This window comes from Castor canadensis, chromosome 11, assembly GCF_047511655.1.
Source record: "Castor canadensis chromosome 11, mCasCan1.hap1v2, whole genome shotgun sequence".
NCBI classification, from domain to species: Eukaryota; Metazoa; Chordata; class Mammalia; order Rodentia; family Castoridae; genus Castor; species Castor canadensis.
In genome coordinates, this window is record NC_133396.1 from 126,732,831 (window position 1) to 126,739,427 (window position 6,597).

Genomic DNA, 6,597 nt, shown 5'->3' on the forward strand with positions numbered 1-6,597 from the left:
TTCAGATATGGTTAATGTTTTTTTCTGAAGATATAGGGCATACTTATTTTGTCAGCACCTGTACTAAAATTGGAATGATACATGGAAAGATTAGCATGACCCTTGCACAAGGATGGCATGAAAACTTGTGAAGCCTTCTATATTTATAATGTATACATACTTCAAAACATCACACTGTACACAAAGATATGCAATTTCTATTTATCAACTTACATAAATAGACATAGAACAAGATAGAAAAAAGTGTTTCCTTGGGGCCTAAACTGTATTATGTGTGTGTTCAAGGTTACTGGTTGCTCTGTCAGTACTGAGTTCTGGATCCCAAGTGACAGAGACGTCCCAGTGTTTTTGATAGATTTAGATATTTTGTGGTTATAATACATGGCACCTGCTAAAGCAAAAGTCCAAGACAGGTGGCTCTCTTGCCCAGAGCTAAGAGATAAGGTCTTATTCTGTGTATCTCATGGTATTATAATACCCTTATGGTAGGTCTGGAAAAATCAGGAAGAACTCTGTGGTGAGGATTCAAGATGAGACAAGACTTAAAAGTTAAATAGGCAAAGAACTGGGGAGGTGGGGCAACTGTGCTAGACAGAGAGAATAGAGTGTCCAAAGATGATAAGATAGATGAGAATGTGAGACCGTCAGGAAATTGAGAGGAGTCCTTCCTTCCTTCCTTCAGTTTTCTGTCCTTTTAAACATTCTTTCTAACCTCTATACAATATTTACCATATGTCAGGCACTGTTCTAAATATTTTGAACTGGCAGATTGGCTCAAGTGGTAGATCACCTGCCTAGCAAGTGGTGAGACCCTGAATTCAAATCCCAGTACCACCAAAAAAAAACCTAAATGATATCTATCTAACTATCTAGATCTATCTAGATATAGATAACATAATTTGATCCTAAGAGTTACCCTATAATGTAGGCTGTTGTAATAAAACAGGTGGAAAATGGAGGCAGTGAGTTGGAGAAAAGTAGGTAGATTACATAGTTATTTAGCTTAGTCTTTGGGGAAATGCAAATTAAAACCACAGTGGGATACTATTTTACATCCACTAGGTTGGTCATAATCAAAAAAAGTGGAAAATAACAAATGTTGGCAAGGATGTAGAGAAATTGGAACCCTTATACATTTGCTGGTGGGAATGTAAAATGGTACAGCAGCTGTGGAAAACCATTTGCTGTTTCCTCAAAAAGTTAAACATAGAGTTGCTATATTACCCAGCAATTCCACTTTTAAATTACAGTCAAAAGAAATGAAAATAAAAGGTATTTAAAGAAAGGCCTGTGCATGAATGTTGACAACAACATCACGGAAAGTTTTAAATATAAAGCCATTTTTAAAAATTAATATACATTTATAAATTTATATTCATAAATTTAATAAGCCTGCTCCAGAACCTTGTAATCTAGCTGGGAAAATGAAACCAAGACATAACAAAAAGTTCGTGGGGATGGGGGTGAGCTCAGTGCTAGAGCGATTGCCTAGCAGGAGTGAAGCCTTGGGTTTGATCCCCAGCACCACCAAGAAGGAGGAGGAGGAAGGGAAGGTCAAGGGAGAGGAAGGGAAGGAAGAGAAGAAGGAGAAGAAGTTGAAGCTCCTGTAAAAGAAGTTTTAAGCTGTGTAACTGATGATATCATCAAAGCCTACCATTTTATCTTTCATCTCACACTTCTCTACATGCATCCAGCCACACTCTGAATGACTGCTATCCCCTAAAAGGCCAGGTTCTCCCCTGCCTGCCACCATTTCATTCTGTTCCCCTGCTTTCAGTTCTTCTAGACACATACTTAATAGTGGAATTGCTCAGTGATGTGGTAATTCTATGCTTAACTCTTTTCTTCTTTATATACTGAGGTTTGAACTCAGGGTCTACACCTTGAGCTACTCCACCAGCCCTTTTCGCGATGGTTTTTTTCCCAGATAGGGTCTTGCAAACTGTTTGTCTGGACTGGCTTCGAACTGCGATCCTCCTGATCTCTGCCTCCTGAGTAGCTAGGATTACAGACTTGAACCACTGGTGCCTGGCTTATTTTTATTTATTTTTGAGGCAAGGTTTTGCTATGTAGTCCAAGCTGGCCTCCAATTTAAGATTTTCCTGCCTCAAACTCTCAAGTGCTGGAGTTATAGGCCTGAACCACCACACCCAGCTTTGTGCTTAACTTTTTGAGGAAACACCAAACTGTTTCCTGCAGCAGCCAGCACCATTTTACCTTCCCACCAGCAAATGTACAAGGGTTCAATTTCTCTGCACCTTCACTGACAACTTGTTATTTTTGCCTCCTTTTTTTCTTTTTTTTTCTAATGGCCAACCTAGTAAATGTGAAGTGGTATGTCATTGTGGTTTTGATTTGCAATTCCCTACTGACTAACTTAACTATTCAACCTACCTATCTTGTTTTCAATCCACTGACTCCATTTTCCACTTGTTATATTGCAATAGATGCCTTCAAAGGGAATTACTAGCAGCCGACGAGTGCACACATATACCCATACTGTCAGATTCAGTGAGAGCACGGCCATGCCTTGAGGACTTCCTGAGCTTTCCCTAGCAAAGGCCAGTGTCTCTTCCTATGATAAAGGTGTATTTGTGTTAAAGCTCACTAGGAGGCTTGATATGCAGCCAGGATTGAGAACCACCAGGTTGGGGCACTGTTCCCTAAACTAGTTAAATTATGAGTCAAACTATGGGACATTTCTTAAAAGAGTGGGTTTTCTGGCCCAACACCAGACTTTTGGAAACAGAATTTTCAGGAGATCTGAAAAAAATCTATATTTTAAAAGATGTAACCAGAGGTGATTCCTATAACCAGGCCAGTTTAGGGAATAATCACAGGTCAATAAACACAGAGGGTAATTTGAAACTTGATAATCTGGTTTGCAAGATACAGTCTTCTTATATCCTGGCTCTCAAAAAATGAGGCTTTCTCATCTCTGGCTGTGAACCACTGCAGGGATGCTGTCCCAATTAGCTCCCCACAGCATTCCCATGCTGAGGCTGTCTCCCATTTAACCCTTTCCAGGTAGGCATGCCTTCACACTCTGTGAAGTCTAGAAATCAGCATTAGGTCCCAACAGAGATGCGTTGCCTCTTCTAGAGGCCTAATCCCTGGTGAAGTCATAGCAGTCCTACTGTGCACAGGAGATTTTCTAGGTGCAATATTATCATTAATTCTCCTAACATCTCTGAGAAAGGGAGTCATGCCTCCACTTTATAAATGTGGTTGAGAGACATAAACAGCTCATCCAAGGTCACATGCCTAATGTGTGTCTGTCTGTAAACGAATTCAACCCATGTGATTACCCAGCTGTGGCACTTTCCACTCCATAGCACTGCCTCTCAAAGATCGCTTATCTATTAGTTCAGATCACTGGACTATTTTGCCTGCTGCTAAGGCTTCCCAACTATACTCAGTAATTTCAGAACTGCAGCTCCAAAACACCTGGAACCATCCTGCCTACAGGAATCCTAGCATGAGTATCTGCTCATCATGGACTTTGAGAAAGAGGAGCTCAGTTAAAGATGAGGACGGTGACAGCAACTAGCCCCGACCACAGATGGCCACACTTCCCCATCCCGCTCCCATCACGACATCCTCCTAGCGCTGAATGAAACCGGAAGGGGATATCACCTCAGCTCTGGGCAGCAGGAAAGAAGTTGACCTCTGGGAGGGAGATAGCAAGGGAGGGGTTAGAGCAAGGGGAAAAATGGGAGGGGGCACCCTCCCCCCAGCAAAACAAAAGACAGAAAAGTTTCCAGCCATGTCAGGCTAGTCTTGTGACTATGCCATCCATGCTGGTTAAGGGGTCTACGATCTATGGGGCTCTGGAATTTTATGATGCTTCAGGATGAGTATACAGGTAGCTCCTGGAGAAGCCCTTGATGGACAACAGCTGTCCCTAAAGGAAGGCCATGGAAGCTTCCTCAGGATAGAGGATAAATGAACCATATATTAGGTAGGATAAGTGCCAAGCAAGACTAAAATGAAGGCTGCCCTCCAGAGGCCTTCCCCTTACAGGGTCCTCAAAGGCCCCTGGCAGTGATCAACAATTTTCCTCGCCACCCACCCCCCAGACATATTCTTGTATAGCAAACTCTGTGCTTTCTATACAATGCCATTTCTCTCCAACTAGACCACTGTCCTAAGCTCATCTTGTTTAGAAATTTCTGGAGCCTCTGGGTAAACGCCACATTGCCCCCTGGGAAGAGGACACACCTTGAGTTTGTTAGGGTATTGCAAGGGAGCAATCTCTGTCCTCATAGTAGTGGGCATCAGTCAGTCTCCCGACCAGACCTGGTCTCAGCACTACAGCTGAAGGAGGAAGAGGAAAAGGAGGGGGAAGTACTGGAGAGAAAGGCGGTAAGCAAATAGTGCTATAGAATGCAATAGGCCTGTTGGCTTTCCCTGTTCAAGATGAACATTATAGGCTATGTGAAAGTAAAGAGTAGATCTAAAAACAAAAGAAAGATGGGAATAAGTGCCAGTGACTTCCTTTGGAGACAGAAATGTGTTTCTAAGTGAGGGAGAACTCTCAGCTAACAAACATTGAGAGTGGACCAGTCTTGAGTTGAGGAGGGCCCATGTGATCTTTGGAGATTCTTGTCATATAAATGTCCATAATGCTCAGAGACCCTCACTGTCTTCTTGAGACCCCCAACTGTGTCTTTCCTTCTGAAGTATATGGCTGGCTTACTACCTGCTGCTAGTTCCTGTGTTTTCATCTGTGACCTCTGCTCCATACATCTGTGCTTCTCCCTTCATAGACTGTAGCTATTTCTGCTCTTTCAGTAGAGAAAGGCTGGGATGTCTTCCTCTTCCCAATGTTACAGCTGGCTGGGCTGGAAGGAAATGTGTTTCCCCAGGCCTCCTGGTGTTTGACTCTAGGCATCCGCACAACAAAGGGTACACTACCTAGCTCAGTCTCATCCATCAATCCATCATTCATCCAACATATGTATTGAGCACCTACTATGTGTCAGGAGCCAGGATATGGTAGTGATTATTGTCTTGTCCCAAAGGCTCTGACATCTCAGAAAACTCCCAAAATAAGATCTTCTGTACTTAAAGAAATATTCACAATACCTATAACCAACAAAAGACTCATATCTGAAATATATGAAGAATTCTTCCAAGGCAATAAGATAGAAAGCTTAGTAGAAAACTTACATAATACTTGAACAAATATCCAAATGGCAAGTAAATGTATGAAGTGTTCAACCTCATTGGTTGTCAGGGCAATGCAAACTTAAACCACGATCAAATACCACTACACAACCATCAGAGTGGCTTTTTAGAGGGACAGTAGCAAGTGTCAACTGGAACTCCAGACGTTGCTGGCTAGAGTGTAAATTAATCCAAGCACATTAGAAAGCATTTAGTAGCATTTACTAAAGGTAAACACTTGCCTATACTATGACCAAGTCATTCTGTTCCTATGTATATTTCCAATAGAAGTATGAGCACAAGTGCACCAGAAAACATGAACAAAAATGTCACGGCAGCCTCACATAATAACACCAAACTAGGAACAACCCAAATATTCATCAACAGAATAACAGATGAATTGTCATATACTCACTTAAATGGTATATTCACTGCAGTAAAAATGAATGAACTACTGCTACCACATGTTACAGATTAGTCTTACAAACACAATATTGAGTGAGAGAAGCTAGACATAAAATAATACCTACCAAATGCTTCCATGTATATGAAGTTCAAAGGCAAGCAGGGGAACTAATAATCTATAGTATTAGACAGAGGTTACCCTTGGTAAGGCAGGTCAAGTAGTGACCAGGATGGGGATAGGAAGGTGGATTGCTGGGAATGATCTAATTCTTGATCTGGGTGGTAGCTCTATGGGCTTGTTCACCATCTTAGGATTTGTTGAACAGAGCTCTTAGGTTTCAATCACTTTTGCCTATGTCTGGTGTACTTCAACTGAGGGTGGAAAAAGTACCCATAGAAAAGGGAAACACGTGGGTGCTTTCAAGTGGGTAAAAAAAAAAAAAGGAAAATGGTAGGGAAAAGGAGAGATCAAAATCTTAGACATAGATAGCTAAGCTGAGGCAAGATTAAAGGGGGGAGGGGCTGTTGAGTGAAGTAGGGCAGAAGTTGTCCTCAGCCCCTGATTGAAGTGTCTCCAGATACATCAGTTTAATTCCCCACCCACCCCTACATCCCCTATTCACAAACCTGATCCTTCCTGAAGGAGATCTAGTGTTCCTCAGTGTAGGAACTACTTCTGTCAGATACTGACATTTTCTTTGCTAGGTCCCATGAGACTGCAGGCCCTGATGCAGAGGCCCTAGCAGCTGATCTGGAACAATCCTAGGGGTAACTGGAGTGGAAGGTCATGGTGGGCTAATGGGTATGTTTTCATCATCCAAAGGAATGATCTGTTCAGGTTGCAGTGTGTGTTCCTGTGTGTGCACGTGTGCCCAAAGCTAAATAGCTGGCACTGAATCCTCGTCCCAGGCACACATCTGTGCTCCAAAACCCACTCAGGGGGTCTGGAGCCATGCTCCAATGCCCCCTGCACCACTTTCCGGGAGGAAGAGAGCAGGAAGGAACCACTGGTCACAGGTTCCA

The 6,597-nt window shown here is 42.5% G+C and overlaps 1 non-coding gene across 1 annotated transcript; it reads left to right on the plus strand.

Annotated features, from left to right (window-relative positions):
* Nucleotides 1-39: 39 nt before the first annotated feature.
* On the plus strand, nt 40-147 carry LOC141414333 (U6 spliceosomal RNA). Its single transcript, XR_012439392.1, has one exon. It is a non-coding gene; the product is annotated as a U6 spliceosomal RNA (small nuclear RNA).
* Nucleotides 148-6,597: the final 6,450 nt, after the last annotated feature.